We start from the raw sequence: 24,687 nt of genomic DNA, 5'->3' as shown, positions 1-24,687 counted from the left end.
GATTACATTCGCATCCATCCCGAGCTGGCGACTGAGTTTTAGCCCTCCAAACCCCCCTATTCTGAATCCTGGCTCTCCCCTGTGCAGATTCCTACCTGAGCTGGGACTGAGGGACACCGGATCGCTCCGCAGTGAGAGCTTCAGCTGGCGCCATACACAGCCGCCATCTTGAGGCCTGCGAGGCCTGACAGAATCGCCGAGCCTGAGTGCTACGACCGCGGGACGAAAGGCGATCACCTCCGGACCCGTGCGCTGTGGCAACCCCCGGAGGTAGGACAATCAGAACCGCTCTCTCGGTCCGACGATCGCGGACCCCCGGCCATCTGTAAATCCAGGCCGCGGCTTGGGCCTACACGCGGCGGCCATCTTGCTCCTCCTGATCGCCAGGCCAGCGCTACTCCTACCCTCGGCTGCAGATCCCTGGCCAGACACTCTCCCACAGACCCACCGGGGTTACCCACCATGCCTCCTGTACCCTGCAGTCTGTTCTGTGACACCCCTCTGGAAGTGACTGCAGGCCCTGGTAAACCCCAGCAGCCATCTTGGTACACCCCAGCAGCCTCTATTCCTGAGATGTGCCTCCATCCATAATGTAGTCTACCATGGGGGGTATGGCCTAGAGGGGACACGAGACGACCGCATGAATTGATAATTCTGGCGTATTGAGGACAAACAGAAGCCTTTTTTTTTGGGGACCTAACTTACACTTCCGAATATGGGAAGAACACACAGGAGTACCTCGACCCCCCGATCATCAACGGAGAACGGATCGCAACTCGGATCCAACATACCGGAGATGTTCCGTACTCGGGCCTCGACTCACTCCGCGGAGCTCCTGGCCTCCCAGGCCTCCCTGACACCACAGGCCTTATCTCCGTCTCAACCAAGCAGGTCGGCAGCCCAGGTGGCCGGAGATACCAGAAGCGCAGCGCCCAGCCTTCTTGATCTGCAAAGAGATCTACAGTCGGTTGCGCTGGACATTAAACACACCCTGATGGCGGCCATTTCCGATCTGAAAACCGACCTCCAGGCGATGGGGAACCGCCTGAAGGACGTGGAGGAAGACACACAGCTCCAGGCCGCAGCAATAAGGCAAGTGCAGAAGACCTACGACATGCATCTCCCCCACATGTTTGACCTTCACAGACATGTGGAAGACCTCGATAATAGAGGCCGCAGACACAACATTAGGGTGCGGGGCCTCCCCGAGGGGATTGACCAGGCCTCAATGCCCTTGGCGGTGTGCGCCATTTTCAATGACCTGCTTGAGCGGCCTGCTGATGCGCCCATCGAGATGGAAAGGATCCATCGTGCCCTGAGACCCCCGCCCAGAGACTCTGAACCACCCAGGGATATAGTGTGCTGTATAGTGAACTTTCCCCTGAAAGAAGAGATTCTTAAGAGAGCCAGAATCCGGGGACGTATTTTACACAATGGCGTAGACATAAAGTTGTTCCAGGACCTGTCCCAGATAACTTTGCAAACTAGGTGCACCCTGCGCCCCCTGCTGGACACTCTTCGGGCACGGAATATTCAATACAGGTGGAAGTTTCCATTCTGCCTGTCTGCTACCTCCAGAGGGCGCACCGCTCTCCTACGTACACCGGAAGACCTTCCTGCCTTCTGTGAACAACTCGACATACCGCCCATCGACATCCCGGAATGGTACGCATTCTATTTTCCGACGGATCCGTGGAAACCAGTCTCGCACGCTTCATCACCCAAGGCACAGCGCCAGAGATCCAGACACCGCAGATTGGACCCTTCATCTCTTGGTGACCATCCATCCCGCCGCGACTTCCAGGGTCACCCTCCGGGTCACGCTGACACCCCGCAGAGGGGTAATCGAGACATGTGAGCACCTCAGTGTTCGGCTCTGGAACCATGGTACCGTGAGTTAAACTGTTTCTTCATTTTTCCTGTTCCCAGTCTGCCTCACCTCACCTCTATCCCTTCAAGAGCGCATAGAACTACCCTGGTTGCGATTTGCTTTGACTATACACCATGGGGAGGCGACCCTCCCCCATGGTCTCATGCCTATGGCTCGGGCACATCTTTATACACAACAGGGGCCTAGCGAAACTTTAACTTGCTACCCAACAGGGCCCTACGAACTCTCATGTTGGTCAGCTTGCTCCTTTCCATGACATTGGGAGATTGGGGATGAAACCTGCTCTGATCTACCCGACATGCACCCTGAACTCGACGCTTCCGAGCGATGACAGGAAAGACTGCTTACTGATCCTTGGGCCTTTTTGATTACTTGTTTTGCCCCATGATACCTACGCTTAGACTCTGTGCCTGCTCAGCCCTGGTGGGTAGCTATAGACCCTTACTACCTTGAATACGAACCCTGGGAGAGGCCTCACCCACTCCCAGGCCTACCTACTAAACCCTGAGGCTAGTTAAAGATTGGGACTGAGACCATTTTTGTTATCACCGTCATAGTGCCTTTTAACCTTACTTGTTCTCAAACACGGTTACCTGACCTACAACTCCATGGCTGAGCTGAACTAACTTGCAGTAATCCAGGTTTCTAGTTTATGTTATACATGTTAATGTTATGCCTATGCTGACGCAAAAGCCGTTTGCCACCTCACAGCTAGGCCCACGAGTTTGACCCACACACCGGGGTACAACTCAGACGAAATTGCTCAGACGACCAAAAATTTAAATCTGAGGCAGACCTACTATATACAAGACTGAGAGTAAGGGGATAGAGTAAAAAATGTCTGAAGAGAGCATTTGCTAAAGCCAATGACAAACTAAGAAGTGGCCTCCTACTACGTAAAAAGAAACCAATGTATCAAAACACTACTAGACTAATCACAACATACTCTAATCAACATGTAGAAATACGCAAAATAATACAGAAACACTGGCATCTATTAACATCTGACCAAGTGTTGGTAAAACACATTGGGCCAAGCCCCGAAATTACTTTTAGACGGGCTAGATCGATTCGTGACCGCCTGGTCACGAGTAAGTACAGTAGATCAAGCGACAAGAAGCGTGAGGCGCCCGGTCTCTATAGATGTGGGGAATGCAATTTTTGCAGGTTTTTGATAGTGGGTACCGATGTACGACTCCCCAATGGACAAAAACATACAATTAGGCAACACATTAATTGTCAAACAAAGGGAGTGGTCTATCTAATCCAATGTAAATGTGGTAGCTTTTATGTCGGTAAAACGATAAGACCCTTTTGGAAACGGATCAAAGATCATACCTACTATGCAGCCAATGGCCTACTTAATACCACCATGGGCCACCACACAGCTTTTAGACATAAATACGAACTTGACGTGTTTAGGTTTACTGCTCTGGAAAGTGTATACGAGGACCCGCGAGGGGGCAACTTTGATCAGCGGGTCTTGCAATGTGAAACACGTTGGATTCACAAGCTACACGCTAATCAATTCCCAGGCCTTAATGATGCCCTAAGTTTTAAGTCTTTTCTGACTATTTAGAATTTGTAACATCATTAATTACTATACAAACATAACTAACTGCAAATAGCTAACTTTTGAGCTCCTCGTCCCATCCCTCCCACAAATTCTCCTGTGACCAGCCTAGTCTCTGACTTTGTTGCCTCTGTTCAATTGAAGAAACATGCTTAGCCGTATAGAATAATAAGGAATAATGCCCTATGTCTTTGACTGACACGTCTAAGTATAGGGATGTTAATTAATATTTATAGGAAAATAATATGAGCTAGGTATAGTTATCTAATACTATTGTCTTTCTTTGTTGTTCGATTTGTTTGTCTTTCAAACCATTGTATGTACATATACCTATGGATATGAGATATACTAATTTGATCCCAATATCTCTAATCAGGGACCTGATATAATATGTAAATATTTAGCTATTATGATGTTTCAAATTTCTGGTTTTAAACTCTATTGATTGTCGACATGCAACTGGGGCCTCATTTTCTGCCATTGGTTGTTGTTGCAGGACGATTTTCTGCCCTGTTTTCCATCTGCCATCTTGTGGTAATTTTCAATTACTGCGTTTGCATTGGATTTTAGCTGTGCTCATATACCTGTGATACATTCTAAACACTTTAGATGAATTGGCATATCGGAAAGATGTCAATATTGAACCAGGTTTAATGATTACAAACGGGGATCCCCTGCTCTGTGCTTCTCCCGTTGCCAATTTTGTCCCTATGTGCTGTTGTTGAACTATGGAAACGATGTCTGTCTTTGGGGTCCGCCTATCTCTACCTGTCTCCTCCCTTTGGGGCTGGTCTGTTGACACTGCCTTGAGCATTGCTTCGATTGTGCTTGGCGTTATAGGCTGGTTGGATTCGATATTACGATCCATACCGCCCCGCCGACGGCCACGCCCAGCCCATTATGAATGACGGAGTGGGGCGGGGACCTATGGTCCCCTTCGGCACCGCCCTCTATGGCCGCCTGCGCTCTCATTGGCTACACTGTTGTGTTCAATGAGTCTAGCTATCTTGGTCTACACCAGCTGATCCTTTCCTCCCTATGTTTATGCGCCGCTGTCTCCGGCGCGATTAGGATGACGTCATTACGTCTCCTTAATGTGAGACACGCTACTCACGAGTGTCAGCCTATATAAAGCCACTCTTACCTGTCTCACTCGGCGCGGAGCACAGGCTGCTACCCCCCCCGGGACACACTAAACCTCCACGGCTGTAAGGTATCTATTTCCCTTCCATCTGGGTTTCTTTGTAAAGGATTATTATGTGCTCATTTTTAACTCTGGTGTTACCTGCTTGTCTCGCTTACATTGTGACTCTGGCTGCATTCTATACAGGCTCTCAACCCTCCGGTCTGCCCTTTATTGGACAGTGCAGTGTGGCTGCCTTGTGTCGGGATTTATTTCTTCCTCCAGGCTCCCTCCACCTGCTTTATGCCTTACTGGTCCCGGTTTTGTTCTTCTGTCTTTACTTTCAGGTAAATGGCTTGTTGCTATTTCTTTGATATCTGGTCACTAAGCTGTCTTTAACCCCCGCCAGGCTGCACATGGCTTTATTTTATCCATCCTTTTTTTTTATAATTCCTGTGGTCTCCCGTCATCATTAGGAGATTTTCTTCTCTCCTTTCATTGGGGTAGGTCTCCCACTACCCTAGCCTTACCTGCCCAAATCAATGTATCATTATGCATATGTAGATATATATATATATATATATATATATATATATATATATATATAGTGTCTGCATATATATATTTTCTATCTATTTTTTGTTTATCTCTGTTTTAACAGCTTACCAACTTATCACACAGCATTTCCTTACCGGTGATTCCAATGGTCCTTGATGGATGTGGATGGCTATCAACTCATTTGGTATTTCTTTGAGTCCCTTGTTGCATGCTGGCTCTCTATGTTTTAATGGATTATGTTTCTATGTTGTTCGTATGTTACAAATTTATATTTCTTTTCAGACATATGCAAGTAGCAATACCTTATTGTCATAAAATCTCAAAACTCGTCCAGAAGAAGCCGCAAGGCGAAACACGTCGGCGAGACGAAATATTGCTTAGGAATATGTATCTATGTACCTTTCTCAACATATTTTATTGAAATTTATTTGTATTTTTGTATTTTTGTAAATTAAATCTATATCTTTTATTCACCTAAAATGTCCCTGTGATTGCCTTTGAAAGTCCGCCATGTCACTACCCAGTGTAGTACAACCCTGTTTCTTCAACCACACACCGGGGCCTCTGAGGGATTCCCCCACGCACTTAGTCTGCTGTGCCCCTCCCAGGCCTCCTTTAACTCTCTTGACCCCATATGGTTTCCAAATTGCCTTACACTGTTTTGTTATTCTTTAAGTAGTTCTGGTAAACCAATTTACATTTCCTTGTCGTCCTGCCTAATGCCAAGTCTCGGGTTCCCCTTTGGGTTTACTTCCCCCACACAGTTGTCCAACAGGACTACAGCTGACATTCCGGAACCCTCACCCACCTTACCACACCCTCTCTATCCATCCCCCCCCTATTAGGTGTCTCGACTCGCCTCGCAGTCACCTCCGGATTTTTCCCCTTTACCCCCTCTAAGACTGAGGGGACGTGATTACTGAGTTTGATATTTAAACCCTCTCCCCCCCTTGTCTCACCTGTAGACTCGGGTTCCCAACCCATACCACTCGATTACCTAATTCCCCCCCTCTTCTGCCTGTCCCCTACTACCTTTTAACCCCCCATCCTGTCCTATCTACATCCCACGCAAACCAGACCCTCAATCCTCTCTTCCCCCTTCCCTTCTCCTTTCCCTCCTAGAAAGACACTCCTCCTCCTCTTCCAGCAAGGTCACGGCCTTTCCCGAAACCCCTTCTGATCTCTAGAACTCCACTAAATGGATAAGTCCAACCATTTATCTCTCAAATGCCTCTCTCTGAATGTGAAGGGCCTTAACATCCCAGAGAAAACGTTGAAAGTCCTGGCAGCCCTCTCCAAACACAAAGCACACTTTTTACTACTTCAGGAGACGCAAGTCAGGAGCAGTGCCAAAGCTTGCAAACCACATATACAAACAAGCCTGGCATTCCACGAACCCCTCCGCTAAGAGCAAAGGGGTTTCTGTCCTCATTTCTAAGCATGACGATTTCCGTCTGACTGACACATTGTTTGATCCAGAAGGCAGATTTATTTTCCTCAAAGGCAAGTTCGCAGCTAAACCAGTCACCATAGCTAACATTTACAGCCCCAACAAACACCAAGTTACATTCTTCAGGAAGATGGGAGATTTGCTCTCCACCTTCCAGGAGGGACTATTAATCCTCGGCGGGGATTTTAACACTTCGTTGAATCCCGCCCTAGATTCTTCCACCGGCTCCACCATACTCTCCTATCGAGCCCTACGCCAGATTAAGTTGCAGCTCCAGAACCTAACACTACACAACACTATTCCCAAACATCAAAGACTACACATTCTATTCCTCACCTCATCAAAAATATTCAAGGATAGACTATTTCTTTCTCTCCCAAGCAGACTTGTCATTTCTCTCTCACGCCACTATAGAGCCAATGTTCTTATCCGATCACTGAAGGGATGTGAGCCACTGTGACTCCATCTTAGGAATAAGTATCCATCTTAGATTCATCTCGTCAAGACATTATTATTCTCTCTCTGTTTTAGCCTGTTCTAAGTAACCATTTGTTTATAGAACATAGCTTGTTATTCGACCTTTAACGCTTATCTTATGTTTTGGAGTTTATAGACAGAGTTCTGTGTTAAAGACGCATTTCAATGTATTGTTATGAGAACATGTCTGCTGATAACTTTTTGTTGTACCATAAGATGCTAAGACCATATTAGTACTTCCACCTGATGTATGAACAGGTTAATTTCTTGTGTTATCTTATTGCTTGTAGAATATTATAAAAGCCATGAATAAAGATATACCATTAGATCATTTCCCTGAACTCGTCTCAGTGTGCAATTCATGGGTTCAGAAGTGATTTCACAGCGCTGCGCCTTGAGATAAGGAACAACGGGGTCCGATCGTGAGAGTACTTAACCCTTACAGTTTTGGCGTAGTATCGGCAGGACGATTGCGGCAATTTTACGGTACGTGTTTAAATTTATTTTACCTTACCGTGACATATTGCTCGCGATCGTCTGAAGTTTTTAATCTGTAGGGAAGGGGAGTACAGTTAAGTGTGTTTTGGAAACACACAAATAGGCTTTTAGAAAGTCTTTGTATAGTCCTAGGGGACTAAGAAAGTGTTTTGGAAACACAAAGCGTTTTTGGAAAACGCATGAAGTGTTTTGGAAACACATAGAGCGTTCCTCGGAACGCATCAAAGTCCAGGGTGACTATAACTTTTTAGGTGTATACACAAAATAGATTGGCACGTTGTTCCGATAACTCAGGTTACTTTGCTTATCTTTCTATCGCATAGAGTAATAAGATAATTTGTTTGTGATACAAAACGTAGATGTCGTTTCATAATATACTCTGTGAATATTGTAGGAATGGAATATTACTGAAACATACAGGACCTAGCCATAACTTCCACATTATCAGATATATTAGTGAGACACCATATAACTTACACCATTTATCTGTTACATCAGCCCGCCCAAAACGCTATTGCAACAACCAGTTGTGGTATAAAGTTAATTGCCATTTCCCTGTGCCACAAGAGTTCATGGGGCAAACTCTGGGCCATTTGCAGGAGTTCATTCTCTGTTTTGACGGTTTATATTAAAACTCCCGCAAACAGGAGCCGCCCGAACAAACACGCTGGGACTGTCTAAAGTCAGTCAGCGCCAGTCTGCACCCCTACATTTTTGAGGTCTTGTATAAGTATACTCCTGTATAGAAGTAATAAGAATATTGTTTAGTGCCTGTTAAGTGCCCAGGATAATGTAAGTAGACTATTGGTTTGATATTACAGTAAATCAGACATATTTTAGAGTATAGGAACATTATTAATGTCTCGCAGATGTTCTGAATGTGTTGTGGGTGTATTGTTTTGTTATTGTGGCAGCCACACATACTTATTAGCAAGCATGCCAGGTGGCTATCGGTCAAGGATGGGAAAGGGTCAGTTATTTCGCAATGGTAAACCCAGAGTCCAGGTGCTGAGGTTAAACCTACATGTGCCAATTGTTTTCAAGGAAGGGTTAACTGTTGAAGGACTCCGGGGTCAGGTAGAAAGGGGGGGAAACAACCTTTTAGTTTGCCCCCGGTCACTGTATCATTTGGACCCCTGTGACATTTCACAAATAATGGGAAAACCACCTCCACAAGAGAATGTGCAATGTTTTTACCCCACGCTAACAGTGTCAGATAAGGGATTTTCGGCTGCAGCAGTATACCAAGCTCAGCCCGTGACAAAAAAATTGGCACAGAAGCCCGCTGCGCAGTTATCAGCTGCAAAGCAAGATAGTGCACAGACCGTCCCAATGGGGACTCTAAATACCCAGCCCCCGGTAGCAGAAAGGGATATTCCTGGAGTAGCTATGGACACTGACAAGGGACCAGTAAGGGGGGCAGAAGGGGAATTAGACTTACAAGTTACACCCCCTTCTGCATTTTTAAGGTAAAGCTGTCTAGTAAAGGGTGATCTACAGGTCAAACCCAGCAAAAAGACGAGTCTTTGCGACCATCTGTGTAATTTAGACAGAGGTCAGATAGTAAAGTGTTTTGGAAACACAAAGCGTTTTTGGAAAACGCATAACTCTGGGAGTTTACAGTTTTTACTGGGAAAACATTAAACAAAGACAGTTTTTGACCTCGTAGCTCTGTTACTAAGATATTGTAAATAACACTAAAACGCCCTGGTTGTATATAGTTTGCGGATGACAGAGGGGAGCTGTTTACGGTTCAAAGGAAATGCTATTTCTTTTGTTAGGCCTAAAGCAGTTGGGAGACAGACCTCTGTCACTGTTCTTTTCTGTCATGTGACAAATATAAAAAATTGGTATTTGTGTATTTGTGTAAAGGTGATATTGTATATAAAGTGATTGTTTGTAATTATGTGAGGGTACATGAGAGTCTTGTACCTCTACGAACAAAGGTGTTCTATGAGTAAATCACACTGTGAGTAAAATATGTAAAATTGCAAATGCTGATGTTAAGGGTCAATGGACCCCCAGACCAAAAAGACGGGTGAAACCCTCTGTTTACAGAAAAGCGGCCGCGGTGGCAAACGGTTAATTGCCATTCTATTTTTGTTGACAGCGGTTAAGTAGTCAATCAGTGTCTGGGGTCCGTTGGCTGACAGAAACAAAGCATTTGAAAAAGTATTGTTTATGAGTGAGGTTCCGCAGTGAATCACCTCCTCACCCCTCCTTCCGTACTTGTGAAGGGAAGGAGGAGTTTGGAATGAATTAAGAAATTGGGTTGAGTGTGCCAGAATATCAAAGGGAATTTGTGCATTTATTATTTGTATTGTTTATGACACATAAGGTACTATGATACATTGTATATATGTATATAGAGTTGTTTGCTTTTTTGTTTTTTGTGAAAGAAAATGGGTTGAACATAGCAAAGCACTGGTTTTAACATGAGTTCAGGGTTGAAGCAGAAGAAATTCTGTCTTCGGACCCAACCTAAAAGGATGCCAAGTTTCTGGCAAAATTCCTCCAGTTCCCCTAGTCCTCAGGTGCCAGCCACAACCCATATAACAGCCCCGGAGCAAGCACGCAGACAAACACGCAGATATATCATGCAGAATATATCTCCCCGCTGTACCTTTTTCCTTTTTCACATATCTCCCCACAACCTGCTTTTTATACATAAACTTAATAGTTTTTTTTGAAAGAGGGGAAGATAGTCCCCGCAGCTGGTCCATGCATCCCCGCAGCCAGTGCACCTACCATGGGGTAGGTCATAGAGGTTGGCTATATCGCAAACCTGCTCGTTAAATATATATTTATATGTGTCACAGTACATCACATATATCGGGAATAATCCAAACATACCACACAGGGTGAAATATGAACACCTCCCCTGTATCCCGTACTACACCTTTCATTCGTCTATGAATGAATTTCACTCACATACCAGCAGCAGTCATCATGGATGTGTTCGTGTGTATAGGCTATCGGTCTGTTTTCCTTCGGTCCAAAACCGATGGTTAGTACGGAAAAGCATCGGTTCAAAACCCACGCAGGCTCAGATGGGAGCACTCGTTTTTTGTAAACCTTGCATTCCATTTTTGAGATGGCACACTTTTCAAAGTAATGTTCCATTTCTTGCTGAGCATTTGTTTCTTCACTCTATTGCCCGGATGAACACATTGTTTAGCTGATATTATCCACCAGGTGGATACTATTTAGCCAGTATTGTCCCATACAGAATTCTTTTTGTTTTTGCTTCTAAATCTCCTTTCTTTGGAATCATTTTTACCCACATGCCAAAGAAAGGGACAGAGCAAGAATACCTTTTAGTCATCGTGGATGAGTGGAAACATTCGAATCCACAAGAGATATACTCACGCAGGAAATCATTCCTGGGTAAGGGTGTCCATTGCAAATATTCCATAAATGTAATAAAATGTTGCTAGTAGTTCTTTCCGAGATCAGAAATGTCCTGGTAAAGCCACAGGGTAGTTTCCATTTGAGATTCTTATGGGAAGGGCCAGGACACCCCTTATCTTAGAAGATCTTGATCGGATAAGGGAGGGAAAAATGTCAAAGATAATTGAGTCCAAGTTGAAGGAAATGTTGCTCGCACATCTCTTCTTTCTGTTCACAGAAACCAACACATCCCTTTGGACCTCCTACCACTAGAAGTCCCGGTGATCCGGACAGCCATCCTAGTGGTGAAATCCTAACCTTTGTTTGTTGGAGAATTCCCAAGCCTGGATCCATGCCAGTCGAAAAAAAAAGGTCAAAGTGGATTGTGCGAAGCAAGGCAAGACACAGCTAAAAGCTTCAGTTGCGGACATAAGAGGTGAAGCAAATGTTAATAGAGTTTTAGACAGGAGGTGAAGCAGGTGTTATAAATCCTCGAAAAGCGAATACAGCAAAAAGACTTTGTTTTCTGCTCCAGGTCCTGAGAAACCTTGGACACTCTTGGGGGTGACCATGCTTCCAGTGTTCCCCCAACATGGATTATAACTAACTGTATATATCACCCAGAAGATTTAGGTGTCATGAAAGACATCTGTGGGTAAAGAACTAACTCTAGCCATGCTGAAAGCCATGCTAGAATGAAGACAGAAAATCGGTGAAGGTTTTACCGACAAAATGTTATTTTTAAAGTTTAAGTTTAAATATGCTTATGGTAGGAAATCATATTACAAATGTTGGATAGGTAGTAAAATCCAGGGGTACCACTAAAATTCCTTTTTTAAGGCTACTCCTCTAAAATGGTACCCCACTTGTTTGTCTTACTGATGTCACAAGAAAGCTGCACCCTGGGTCCAGTAGAATTCCCCTGATAGCCGTACCTTTGAATTTCACTCCTCTCTTAAAAGGTACACCCCACGTACACCTTACAAGTGTTACTAGGAAATACTCTGATAATACTCTTATTTTCCAGATCACAGGTAGGAGTCATGCACCAGATTGGTGTTTTAGGTTAGGGAACTCCACAAGAGGGGTCCAAGCCTGTCAACACACTGCCCTTAACTTCTCAATGACAGACACCTTCACAAGTTATCCCTTTTATCTTAAACTTCTCCCACAGCACCTCTTTCTATCACACCCCTGAACTTAACTCCACGTTACTGACATTTCAGTCGCCTGTAGACAAAAGACAGGGGAGGGTGTGTTAGATGGCACAGTCTGATGATCCAAACTTTTATGAACAATCTCAGACCAACATACATGTTAGTGGTTAAACAGCAATGCTTTGAGTAGACAACCCAGGCCATTGATGGATTTAAAGGTTTGTGCTTTAAGTTAGGTAGTTCCACAAGAAGTCTACGACTTGCCAACATGCTGCACTTCCAGTAGCATTGCGGTATAGCTCCTTCTTCTGTACCCCAGACCCTTTATTCCTAGGCGCCAACCCACCTCTATAGTAGGCCAATTGTTGTGAGGTATGACATTCTCCGGTCTCTCTTATGAGCTAAGGAGAATTTTTCAAAGGTTGCCTTTAAACCTTTGATTATACATACATCTGTTGCAAGGATATTATCTATATTATCCTTATTTAGAATCCCAGTGATGGTGTTAGTCAGCGGCCATGGTCCCAGTAAAGAGGGATATTAGGTGATAGTAAGAGAGGACACCTTCTTAAAGCTAGTTTGTACCCCAGGCATCCTCTCAAAATGTATTAATAATATGGCCTGGGTCTGGTTCCCTTCTAGTACAAATTGGGAAATAGGTTGAATGAAGAGGCGCAATGATTACATGAGTATTATTGATGATGTACTGAAGGAAAATCCTGATGATATTTCCAAACTAAATATAGAAACTAGAGCAATCAGGAGCAATTAGAATTCCTGGCCGTTAAAAGCATAAGTGCTGCACTCACGGGCCTAGGTAATGTCACTAGGGGCTATGAGTGTTGCACTTGGGTTCATAATACATCCGTTGAGATCCCGGATTATTGTGAAATTATCACCCAACATAGAAAGGAGGTAGACAAGCTATCACAAGAGGCCAGGGATATAGAGTCCCCCCCCCTCTTTTTCCCTTGCCCCCCCCTACCATTCCTGACAGAAACAGGACACATAAATGAGATAGGGGACAAGGAAATGAAGCAGAAGGAACTGATTGTATATCTGTCCAGCAAGGTATTTTTTCTTGACTAGAGGTTTATTTTGAAAAACTGATTTTTGCACATTAACAGCCACATATCAGGGTATCTCTGTGCAAAATATTGTCATTTGGCCAAAAATCACGAAGGTTTTTGTAAGCACAGCCGTTGAGGAGCATAACATTTTAAATGCTTATTGAGTTTAAATCTGTGTATTAGCTGAGTAAATGTAGTGATGCTGTACATAGCCCTGTTCTGTGGCATAATAAAAAAAATAAAAAAATAAAAATAAAAGGGATAACTGAATATCCCAGAACAGAACACCTCTATAAACCCTGTAGCTGCAGGACTTGAGGGAAATTAATAGTTTAATAGTACTTGGAGCACCAGTCTTATCTGATGTGCCATACCACTGCCATATACCATTTCACTTCATAGTGATGGGTTCAGCAAATATGTTTTAGCGTCCTGGTGGACGAGGACATATTCCCTTGTGGGAATCTTCTGGAAATGTATCCTTCACGGCTGATGACTAACCTGGTGGATAATATCCTCCGGGTTATGTACCTTTGGGGTCTATGCAATTATGCTCCAGACCACATTTGCAAGCCCACCTGAGAGACACACCTACACATAGATCAGCCCTGCTACAGTATGTAGTTACTCGTTGGAGGCCGGTTGTAAGGACGGGTGGAGTTTACACCCAGAAGGACACTCTGTATTCAGAGTCATTGGATCCTTTACTTGAGGTCAGTGGATATGTTTGTATACAGAGAGAGGGAGGGTTTCTTTTGGTCTCACCAAAAGGGCCAGAAGTTGTTTTACTTCGGCAGGTAAATCAATCAAGCAATAAGTTAGATTGATTGGCTGTTTTCAGCTTTAGGTTCTTGCTGAGGTAGCCATCCTAGCTTTTGAGGCTCACATGTGGAAGCGCAGGCCCTAGCCTCTAGCCCCTAGCCTCTACGGAAGAGCAGACCGGGCCCCAAGGTGGTGGCAGCGGTGGGAACAGACCGGGCCCAGCTTTCAGTAGCCATGCCAGGCGGCTAAGGATGCTGCATAACAGCCCCGGACACTTGATGGTTCTGTGCAAACTCACAGATTCCACCTAGTTCTGGCCCAGTATAGCTGGGAAAAAAATAACGACTTTTAAAGGACCCCAGGACGAGAAGAACAAGTGGTCCGCAGGGGGCATCTTCAGAATATCTCTTATGTCTGTCAGCTACTCTGGCCCCTCCACGTCACCCCTGATGCTGCCACAACCCCCACTAGGCTGGCCCCTCCACAACTCTGAAGCCTGACACACGGAATGTGTCTTTAGTCACAAGCAGTTATGGCTGCCCTGGTGAATGAACATAGTCTAAGAGGGTAAAATTCACCACAGTTGGTTTTATAATATATCACTTCTTGTTTTACCTGCTACCAAAGGTGTCACCAGGGGCTGAACCTCCCTTCCGGAAGTATCAGAAATATATCCGGGTGCCCGAGTGAAGGTATCTGAATAGTACTGTGGTTGTAGCACCCAGATTTGGCCTCCTCGTTATGTTTGTAATGCAGGGGGCAATTGTAGGATTATGGCAGGTGTCCTCACCAAAAAGAACGTGGTGGAAAGCTTTGCCCTGAGGAGTTCCTTTTCCAGAAGTGTTTCAGGTCCCAGGTGTACCTCCTGAGCGATGGTGGTAGGGGATGGGAACATCATTTACCCTGGGCGGACCAACTATAAATATTACCTAAATTGTCAACACCTGTCTGCTCAAAGTTTGGGCAGATACAGAGTTATTCCAAAGGCTAGGACTGATAATGCCTTTTTGGGATTGAGCAGGAGAACAGGGTAAGGTAGTGTCACAGCATGACTATATATACATTGCTCAGCGGGACATTTGTCCCAGGTCATTTATGACTTCCACTGTTTTTTTCCTGATATACACAAGGGTTCTTTTTGTAGTTTTTTCTGTTTTTAGAGTACATTGTACATTGCAAAATCAGCTATTAGAGCAGCCAGCACATACCCAAATGCCAGTACTAGTACTATGGGTACAGTGGCACTGCTAGATGGTTATTGAATCTCCAGACACATGCCACAGAGAGAGATTTGAAGATTTGGGCGGATGGGTCTGGAGTTGGTGGTATTTTTCTCCTAGTTTAAGGATATCGTGCTCATATAGAAATAGTGATCCTAATCTTTGCAGTAATACTTTACTTATGTTTTTAATGTTGTATAAGCTCAGTCGGTAGAGCATGAGACTTTTAATCTCAGGGCCATAATTGTATAAATGGAAAGGGGGCCTAGCGCCCCCCAAGGATCTAGTGCCTTATGCAATGTATCTGGAAGCTTATAAATGTGTTCAAGTGAGTTTCTAAAGACACTCCAAGTGAGTAACTTGTACAGCGCTTTGAATGTATACTGAAACACCTTGAGACGCTGTATCAAATATCATCGTCTAGCCGTGTTTCACAGTAGATGTATCTTAGGTTTTTTCTGAAGGCCCGATGGTTTACGTCCATCCAAATATCTGTGAGTAGAGCGTCCCATAGCCGCGGTCCTTGGACTGCGAGTCATCGCTCCCCTTCAGAGGTGTGGCGGGACTTGGGACTTGTAGTTATTAAAAATCATGTATAAGTTGTAATTCTCTGTATTACTAGGTGTGCAGCGCTACCCCGCAGAAGCCGATCCCCCACCGTGCAGCTCTCAGCTTAGGATCCTCTTTGGAGAGGTTCAGGCCCCAGCTAGTCACTGGGACCCCTCTTTATGTCCGGATGAAGCTCTGCATGATGCGCAACTTTGGCTGGGTAGGCCACAGCGGCGAGGTCCAGGGATACGCACACCCTGAATGTGGGTACCGTACCTGGAACTCGAACCCCGCGGAAGAAGAAGGCCTCAAGCCAAGGCTGCTGCCCCGGATATGACCTCCTCCAGCATACCTAGTGAGGGGAACCACTCCTCTGGCTGCTGGGGAAGGTGAGTCCGCCAGAATCCCTCTAGCGCCAGCTGCCGCCCGGGAGTGGTAACACACCCCTGGAATGCAGACTGACCTACAGGACAGTTCTGAGATGACAGCGGCCCAAAATTTAGCAAATTGTGAATGAGAGCTGAATAAGCTCTCCCCTTTTCCCACTAATTTAGCGTAGTGCCCATACTGAAAGTAAGGGGGCACTACAGGTGTATCACCCCATATGTGTATATAAGATGGGTCACCATGTATATTTATGATTCATTTCATGAATCAAAGAGACGATTGAAGGGATGTGAGCCACTGTGACTCCATCTTAGGAATAAGTATCCATCTTAGATTCATCTCGTCAAGACATTATTATTCTCTCTCTGTTTTAGCCTGTTCTAAGTAACCATTTGTTTATAGAACATAGCTTGTTATTCGACCTTTAACGCTTATCTTATGTTTTGGAGTTTATAGACAGAGTTCTGTGTTAAAGACGCATTTCAATGTATTGTTATGAGAACATGTCTGCTGATAACTTGTTGTTGTACCATAAGATGCTAAGACCATATTAGTACTTCCACCTGATGTATGAACAGGTTAATTTCTTGTGTTATCTTATTGCTTGTAGAATATTATAAAAGCCATGAATAAAGATATACCATTAGATCATTTCCCTGAACTCGTCTCAGTGTGCAATTCATGGGTTCAGAAGTGATTTCACAGCGCTGCGCCTTGAGATAAGGAACAACGGGGTCCGATCGTGAGAGTACTTAACCCTTACAGATCACCATCCGATAACAGTGACACTATCATTCCCGGAAGTAAACGTTACCACGAAAACTTGGACGCCTAAACCCCTCTCTGTTGAAGGACCCTGTTACAGTAGCCCAGATCAAGTCCCACATTCAAACTTACTTTCATGAAAACTCTGACCCAGACATTACACCTGTCATTCTATGGGAAGCGCACAAATGCGTAGTGAGGGGGAAACTTATAGCCTTGGTGACTGCCGCCAAAAGACAACACCAGGAGCGTGTCAGAACGCTCATCCAAACTATCAATAGATTAGAGAGAATACATAAACAAGCAGCCTCACAAACCGTCCTACAGGACTTGGTGCAGGCCAGATCTACACTCCTGGATGAACTCGGGAAACATACGAGGAGGCGTTACGTTTTGCAACAAAAAGTGTTCTATGAACACAGCAACAAAAGTGGCAGGATGCTGGCCCGCATGATACAGGTAGCCAGGCTTTCCTCTAAAATCCACCAAATTCAAGATAAACACAGGACTCTTCTCTCTAAGAATGAGGACATAGCGAAACACTTTGAGAAATTCTATGCTAACCTCTACAATCTACCCCGGGCGAATCCAGAAAGTAGCACTGCCTCCACCCGGGCCTCCCGAATACGGGATTTTCTGGCTGAGTACTGCCCCAAACCCATTTCCTCACAACAAGCCAAAGCCCTTGAATCTCCCCTTTCCAAAGAGGAGCTTCACTTAGCAATAAAACAGATGAAAGTGGGGAAGAGTCCGGGGCCGGACGGCTTAACCCTTATTTACTACAAAACATTTCAGGAGACTCTAAGCCAGGAGATGCTCAAAATGTTTAACTCCCTAGCGGACCTTCAAACCCAGATGGGCAGGCTTATAGAAGCTCACATAACGGTCATCCCTAAGGAGGGCAAGGATCCCTTACTAGCCGCAAATTACAGACCCATCTCCCTACTCAACGTAGATATAAAACTCTACGCAAAAATTTTAGCCAATCGACTGCTCCCTCTCATCCCGGGACTGGTCACGTTAGATCAAGTAGGATTTGTACCAGGCAGGGAGGCCAGAGACAATTCCATACGCGCTCTAAACTTACAACATTGGCTACAGACTTTCTATCCCTTGATGCGGAGAAGGCGTTTGACAGGGTAGCCTGGGACTACATGCGAGAGGTCCTGAAGAGCATAGGCCTAATGCCTCGCATGGCTACGTATATTGACGCCCTCTATTCCAACCCGTCGGCCAGGGTAAAGACCAACGGCTTCCTGTCAAGCGCCTTCTCCATTAGCAACGGCACCCGTCAAGGATGCCCCCTATCCCCCTTGATTTTCGTTCTGTCACTAGAACCCCTCTTGAACAAATTACGCAATAACCCTGACATTAAAGGAGTTGCCATAGCGGGGAGGGAATTCAAGGTTGCTGCTTTTGCAGATGACATCCTGCTGTCTCTACAACTGCCCAGGATCTCACTGCCAAATCTTCTAAAAGACATAAGCCAGTTTGGAGAACTCTCAAACCTAAAGATAAATTATTCTAAATCATATGCCTTAAACGTCTCGCTGCCACACCAGGAAATGCTACACTGCCAGGATTCCTTCCCATTTAAATGGAAGGAGGTGGCTATTACATACCTGGGCATGGAGATTGCCAGGAAGATGACGGAACTCTACAAACTAAATTTCCTGAAAGCTCTTACAAGAGCCCAGAAAGACTTGAAAGACTGGGCTAATTTGAACATCTCCTGGTTTGGCCGCGCAGCTCTAATCAAGATGCTGATCTTACCCCGTTTATTATACCTGATGCAGTCTATCCCAATTCATCTCCCCCCTTCTTTTTTTGTGGCCTATAAATGAGCTTGCTCCAGTTTCCTGTGGAGTAATAAACCCCCACGCATTACATACTCACGTCTCACTCTCCCCAAAGAGCGTGGCGGAATCGGACTGCCAGATCTTTACAAGTATTACTTAGCTTGCCACTTGACAAGGATTGCGGATTGGAAAATCCACTGCATAGAAAAAGCTTGGGTAGCCTTGGAAAGGCTCTCAATTCACACTCCAACACACATACTCCCGTGGCTCCCACCTCATATATGGCCCCAGGCAATTAAAGCCCACCCGCTTATCTACTCAACTCTAGTAGCTTTCAATAAAGCGGTTTCCCAACATAACATCTCTTCCCATCTAGGCCCACTGACGTCACTAAGGGGGAACCCGGACTTTCCCCCGGGCGACCCCTCGTTTCTCCAGAAAGAATGGCCACACTCGGATATCTTCGCGAAACACTTGTTTCGGGGAGGGAACCCGAAGCCTTATGAGAGACTGGCAGCTGAGTCGTGCACGCAATCTATCCCGTTTTGGCCATACAGACAAATGAGACACTATCTTTTGTCTAAAGCCCCGAATACGACCTGGTCCAGGCCCCTTACCCGCTTCGAATCTCTGAGCCTTCGACAAGCCCCACAAAGGCACCTCATCTCATCCATCTACACCTTCCTCCAGACAGACTCCTTCCCATCCTCCTCCAAACACCTACATGAATCCTGGGAGAAGGATCTTAAATTGACCCTCATAGACGAGGACTGGACAAACATTTACATGACGGCCCACAAAAGTTCATTAAATGTAGCAATCCAAGAAAATGGGTATAAAATCATTATCAAATGGTACAGGACCCCTTCACATCTACACAAATTCTCGCCTACAATCCCTAACATTTGTTGGCGATGTAATACTGATGTGGGATCCATGATTCACATATGGTGGGAGTGTGGGTCCATCCAACCGTTTTGGGAGAAGGTGCACTCCATCATTAAGACGGTAACAACATACGAGCTAGACTACAAACCTGCCCAGTACCTCCTACACCATTCAACCCTTCCGAAAAGCTCTTACCACAAGTCTTTAGTCATGCATATGGTGAATGCAGCCAGGTTATGCATCCCTAATCATTGGCGCTCACCTGACGCACCAACCATCAGAGAATGGCTATCTAGAATTGCAAAGATTGCAGAATTAGAAGAACTCATTTACACATCCCAGGAACGTTTACAGAAATTCACCCTAACATGGGCATGCTGGACCCACTTCACATTTTCTGACAGCTACAGATCCTACTGAACAAATGCGTTAATGACTTGACCACATCCTGTAGGGTCCATGCTCTTCCCATCCCTATGTCCAGACCCTTCACCCTTTAGGACCATCTGAAGGAGGAGTGACTTTCATTCCCTCTCTCCACCCCCTTCCCCCATCCTTTTCATCTCTTTTTTTCTTCCCCTCTCTTGGATTACCCCAACCCCCCATTTGATAGTTTCGTTTGATGGATATTTTCTGTTCATTTATTTTTTGCAATGTATGCCTGTCACTGAAACCAGTTATACTTCTGTTTTGATACTTGTCTATTGTGACTATCACATACGCTTGTAATGTTTCTTTTTACACCAATAATAAAAAAAAATTGTGGAAAAAAAAAAAATTATTAATAAAAATGCCATAAAACTGTCCCCTATTTTGTAGAGGCTATAACCTTTGCGCAAACCAATCAATAAAGGCTTATTGTGATTTTTTTACCAAAAATATGTAGAAGAATACGTATCGGCCTAAACTGAGAAACATTTATTTTTAGATATTTTTGGGGGATATTTATTATAGCAAAAAGTAAAAAATATTGAATTTTTTTCAAAATTGTCACTCTATTTTTGTTTATAGTGCAAAAAATAAAAACCGCAGAGGTGATCAAATACCACCAAAAGAAAGCTCTATTTGTGGGAAAAAAAGGACACCAATTTTGTTTGGGAGCCACGTCGCACGACCACGCAATTGTCAGTTAAAGTGACGCAGTGCTGAATCGCAAAAAGGTACAAGGTCCTTAACCTGCATAATGGTCCGAGGCTGAAGTGGTTAATGTAATATTAAGTGATAACATCTAGGAGGGCAGATCAGTGACACGTTGTATGAGAGAAGGTTGGAGGATGTCATCAGTGATCATACAGGAGGGGATATAGAATATTACATTCACAGTTCTGATTTAGGTTATGGATTCAGCTCTGTGCAGATGATAACCCAACCTGTAATTTCATGTATTCTATTATAGACATACTGTATACCAACTAGGCTGAAAAAGACACAAAACCATCAGACAGTCCAGGCTGAGTACATAGGAAGAAACGTTTATCAGAGGGATTTACTACAGTGATGAGAACTGACAGAGGGACAGAGAGAGACAGAGGGACAGAGAGAGACAGAGGGACAGAGAGAGACAGAGGGACAGAGGGACAGAGAGAGACAGAGGGAAAGAGAGAGACAGAGGGAAAGAGAGAGACAGTGAGACAGAGAGAGACAGATGGACAGAGAGAGACAGAGGGACAGAGAGAGACAGAGGGACAGAGAGAGAGACAGAGGTAAAGAGAGGGACAGAGAGAGACGGAGGGACAGAGAGAGACGGAGGGACAGAGAGAGACAGAGGGAAAGAGAGAGACAGAGGGACAGAGAAAGACAGAGGGAAAGAGAGAGACAGAGGGACAGAGAAAGACAGAGGGAAAGAGAAAGACAGAGGGAAAGAGAGAGACTGAGGGACAGAGAGAGACTGAGGGAAAGAGAGGGACAGAGAGAGACAGAGGGAAAGAGAGAGACAGGGGGAAAGAGAGAGACAGAGGTAAAGAGAAAGACAGAGGGACAGAGAGAGACAGAGGGACAGAGAGAGACAGAGGGACAGAGAGAGACAGAGGGACAGAGAGAGACAGAGGGTAAAAGAGAGACAGAGGGAAAGAAAGAAAGAAAGAAAGAAAGAAAGAAAGAAAGAAAGAAAGAAAGAAAGAAAGAAAGAAAGAAAGAAAGAGAGAGACGGGGGAAGAGAGAGACAGAGGGGAAGAGAGGGACAGAGGGAAAGAAAGAGAGAGAGAGAGAGATGGGGGAAGAAAGAGACAAAGGGAAAGAGAAACAGAGGGAAAGAGAGAGACAGACATAAAGAAATGGAGAGACAGAGGGAAAGAAAGAGGGAGAGAGAAAGAGAGACAGGGAGACAGAGGGAAAGAAAGAAAGAGAGAGAGAAAAACTGAGGGAGAGAGACAGAGGGAAAAAAAGAAAGAGAGAGACAGAGGGAAAGAGAAGGAAAGGAAAGACAGGAAAGAAAGAAAGGAAAGAAAGAAAGGAAAGAAAGAAAGGAAAGAAAGAAAGGAAAGAAAGAAAGAAAAGAAAGGAAAGAAAGAAAGAAAAGAAAGAAAGAGACAGAGGGAAATATTAGACATACTGTATACCAACTAGGCTAAAAAAAGACACAAAACCATCAGACAGTCCAGGCTGAGTACATAGGAAGAAACGTTTATCAGAGGGATTTACTACAGTGATGAGAACTGAGAGAGACACAGAGGGAAAGAGAGAGACAGAGGGAAAGAAAGAAAGATAGAGATGGGGGAAGAGAGAGACAGAGGGAAAGAAAGAGAGAGAAAGAGAGAGACAGAGGGGAAGAAAGAGAGAGACAGAGGGAAAGAAAGAGAGAGACAGAGGAAAAGAGAGAGAGACAGAGAGAGACAGAGGGAAAGAAGGAAAGAGAGAGACAGAGGGAAAGAGAAACCTAGGGAAAGAGAAACATAGGAAAAAGAGAGACAGAGATAAAGAAAGAGAGACAGAGGTAAATAAAGAAAGGGAGAGACAGAGGGAAAGAAAGGGAGAGAGAGAAAGAAAGAGAGACAGCGGGAAAGAGAGAGACAGGGAGACAGAGGTAAAGAAGGAGAGAGACAGAGGGAAAGAGAGAAAAGCTGAGGAAGAGAAAGACAGAGGGAAATAGAGAGAGCAGAAGGAAAGAAAGAAAGAAAAAAACAGAGGGAAAGAAACAGAGGGAAAGAAAAAGACAGAGGGAAAGAGAGACAGAATAAAAGAAAGAAAAGAGACAGAAGGAAAGAGAGAGACAGAGGGGAAGCAAGAGAGAGACAGATGGAAAGAGAGAGAGACAGGGAAAGATAGAGACAGAGGGAAAGAAAGATAGAGACAGAGGGAAAGAAAGATAGAGACAGAGGGAAAGAAAGATAGAGACAGAGGGAAAGAGAGAGACAGAGGGAAAGAGAGAGACAGAGGGAAAGAGAGAGACAGAGGGAAAGAGAGAGACAGAGGGAAAGAGAGGGACAAATGGAAAGAGAAACATAGGGAAAGAGAGAGAGACAGAGGGAAATAAAGAAAGGGAGAGACAAAGGGAAAGAAAGAGAGAGAGAGAGAGAGAGAGAGAGAGAGAGACAGAGGGAAAGAAAGAGAAAGACAGAGACATAGGGGAAAAAAGAGAGAGACAGAGGGGAAGAAGGAGAGAGACAGTAGGAAAGAGAGAGGCAGAGGGAAAGAGAGAGACAAAGGGAAAGAGAAACATAGGGTAAGAGAGAGACAGAGATAAAGAAAGAGAGAGACAGGGGGAAAGAAAGAGAGCAGAAGGGAAGAAAGAAAGAGAGATACAGAGGAGATGAAAGAGAGACAGAGAGAAAGAAAGAAAGAAAGAAAGAAAGAAAGAAAGAAAGAAAGAAAGAAAGAAAGAAAGAAAGAAAGAAAGAAAGAAAGAAAGAAAGAAACAGAGGGAAAGAAAAAGACAGAGGGAAAGAGAGACAGAATAAAAGAAAGAAAGAGACAGAAGGAAAGAGAGAGACAGAGGGGAAGCAAGAGAGAGACAGATGGAAAGAGATAGAGACAGAGGGAACGATAGAGACAGAGGGAAAGAGAGAGAGAGCGAGAGAGAGAAAGAGAAAGAGAGAGAGAGACAGAGGGAAAGAGAGAGAAAGACAGAGACATAGGGAAAAAAAGAGAGACAGAGGGGAGGAAAGAGAGAGAGACAGAGGGAAAGAGAGAGACAGAGGGAAAGAGAAACATAGGGTAAGAGAGAGACAGAGATAAAGAAAGAGAGAGACAGGGGGAAAGAAAGAGAGCAGAAGGGAAGAAAGAAAGAGATACAGAGGAGATGAAAGAGAGACAGAGGGAAAGAAAGAAAGAAAGAGGGAGACAGAGGGAAAGAAAGAGAGAGACAGAGGGAAAGAAAGAGAGAGACAGGGAATGATAGAGACAGAGGGAAAGAAAGAGAGAGACAGAGGGAGGGAAAGATAGAGACAGGATGAAAGAAAGAGAGACAGAGGGAAAGAGAGAGACAGAGGGAAAGAAAGAGAGAGACAGAGGGAAAGAAAGAGAGAGACAGGGAAACAGAGACAGAGGGAAACATAGAGACAGAGGGAAACATAGAGACAGGGAAAGAAAGATAGAGAGAGAGAGACAGGGGGAAAGAGAGAGACAGAGGGAAAGAAAGAGAGAGAGAGAGAGAGAGAGGATGGGAAGGGGAGAGAGAAAGGGAGAGAGACAATAGTATGTATAATGTATTTAGAATGGTGTGGATGTAGGTGTGCAGAGTGTGAGATGTAGATAATATGTATGCAGTAGATGGAGTGGAGTGGTGTGGAGGTAGGTGTACAGATGGCTTACCTGTCAATGTGGAGGTTCTGTCGGTCTCTGGCTGTACACTGACATAGGAAGAAGAGGTCCTCCTTTTATCAGCCTTCTTATCATTATTTCTGAAGGTAAATACATTTATAGTTTTGCACAAAGAAAAAACAATCTAAACTAAGCTGCTGTGCTTATTTCCAATACGATAATAAAACATGACATATATAAAGAATAGAATTAGGACTAGAGGGACCCCAAGGACCCAGGAGACCAAGAAAAAGAAAGGGGCAAGAGGACTATATCGGTACTGTGTAAAGAGATAAACTCAAGGAGTAATAGAAGTAAAAGATATATATCAATTTATTAACATGGTATCAAAAAGAGACAAACATGGTCATAAAATACATCAGTTACGAGTGG

The sequence above is a fragment of the Rana temporaria genome, chromosome 4, assembly GCF_905171775.1.
Source record: "Rana temporaria chromosome 4, aRanTem1.1, whole genome shotgun sequence".
Taxonomy (NCBI): Eukaryota; Metazoa; Chordata; class Amphibia; order Anura; family Ranidae; genus Rana; species Rana temporaria.
The sequence above is the reverse complement of the archived record's forward strand: the minus strand, read 5'-3'. Positions refer to the sequence as shown.